The sequence below is a fragment of the Mauremys mutica genome, unplaced genomic scaffold (assembly GCF_020497125.1).
Source record: "Mauremys mutica isolate MM-2020 ecotype Southern unplaced genomic scaffold, ASM2049712v1 Super-Scaffold_100237, whole genome shotgun sequence".
NCBI classification, from domain to species: Eukaryota; Metazoa; Chordata; order Testudines; family Geoemydidae; genus Mauremys; species Mauremys mutica.
In genome coordinates, this window is record NW_025423292.1 from 306,856 (window position 1) to 308,610 (window position 1,755).

The 1,755-nt window shown below is 50.1% G+C and overlaps 2 non-coding genes across 2 annotated transcripts; both read right to left on the reverse strand.

Annotated features, from left to right (window-relative positions):
• Nucleotides 1-72, reverse strand: TRNAA-UGC. The gene has a single exon. It is a non-coding gene; the product is annotated as a tRNA-Ala (tRNA).
• Nucleotides 73-1,683: 1,611 nt separating this feature from the next.
• On the reverse strand, nt 1,684-1,755 carry TRNAE-UUC. Its single transcript has one exon. It is a non-coding gene; the product is annotated as a tRNA-Glu (tRNA).

A 1,755-nucleotide genomic window follows, 5' to 3' on the forward strand; every position in this document is an offset into this window, starting at 1 on the left:
TGGAGATGGTGGGGATTGAACCCAGGACCTCATACATGCAAAGCATGTGCTCTACCACTGAGCTACATCCCCAGATAGTCTTTGTTTGCTATGGGTTACACCAGGGGTAGGCAACCTATGGCACGTGTGCCGAAGGTGGCACATGAGCTGATTTTCAGTGGCACTCACACTGCCCAGGTCCTGGCCACCAGTCTTGGGGGCTCTGCATTTTAATTTAATTTTAAATTAACCTTCTTAAACATTTTAAAAAACCTTATTTACTTTACATACAACAATAGTTGGTTATATATTATAGACTTATAGAAAGAGACCTTCTAAAAACATTAAAATGTATTACTGGCATGCGGAACCTTGAATTAGAGTGAATAAATGAAGACTCGGCACAGCACTTCTGAAAGGTTGCTGACCACTGGGTTACACTCAGAGCCCTCTTGTTTCCAGAGCATCCAGTGGCCTAAGAGCAGCATGGGGGACACATTCCCTCCTCTGAGGGCCAAACCTGCTGTCCTGGAGGTTGCTGGTTCTTAGGGGTCACTTTGCAGCAGGGCCAGATTCGATGTGTGGGGCAGAGAGAGTGGGTGCCCTTGACTCAGGGTGCAGAGATACACTCAGCCTTCGCCCCTGCATTGGGTGGGGGGTGCTGCCACCCCCTGCTGGAAGGTAATGTGTCGGGGGGGGGGCACTGTGAGGCGCTCAACACCTGACCCTGGTGGCAGCAGTGGTGTGGGGAGCTCCAGGTGTTTCTAGGATCTGCTCTTTCCACCTGCCTGTGAAGTCCAGCTTTCCCCAGCACATTCACTGTGGTGCAATGGGGTCACTGGTTCCATGGCTGAACAGCAAAGAATCACTCCCAGTTTCCCTTCTATCGGCAGCAGGATTAGCCTGTGTCAGTGGTTAATGAGGTGGATTTAGTTGTAGATTGTTATTCATTCCCCACCTTGACAATTCACACAGTCCCTTTCCCATGCAGATTCCCAGCACCTTGGTGATCCTGGTAGCAGGGGTTGGGGCCTGAGATTTTCAGGGTCCTTTTTCCCCTCCACCTGGAGTGAACTCAGCTTTTCCCCCATCCCAGACAATCCATGAAATGACAACAGGGGCATAAAGAAAGAGGGGAGGGAACATTTCACAGCCAGGGCTGGATGTGCCCAGGGCCCCCGGCTTGTCCATTGTTTCCATGGAATTTGGCCCCCAGCTTTGCACAAGGGACAGAGAAAGATCTTGCTGTTCCCGTGTCTGTGCAAGGAAAATTGTGCTTCCCTAGGAAAGAGAGGAGGGAAATGGTCCCATGATGGGACAATATCCTGAGGATTAAGACCTAAGGACTCAGGCTGAGAACTGATAGAACTGCACTCACCTGGGATTTAACAAATTGTCTTCCATGGAGCAGGGCCAGATCCAGTGTTTTTGCCACCCCAAGTGGAAAAAAAAATAAAAAAGCTGCAATCAACAGTAGCTCTACCTCTGCCACTTTTGGCAGCAAGTCCTTCCCTCCAAGAGGGACTCAGAGGGCCAGACCTGCCTTTGTGCCTCCCATTTCCACTGATCACCCCAGGAACCTGCTTGCTGCGCTGGTGCCTGGAGCCAGCCCTGCCATGGAGACACTGGGAAGATGGGGGAATCAGGAAAAAAACATGGATTTGTTTACATTGCAAGTGAAGCTTTTTCAGTCTAAAGTCACTTTTCCCTGATTGGGAATTGAACCCAGGCCTTGGCAGTGAAAGTACCAAATCCTAACCACTAGACCACCAGGTA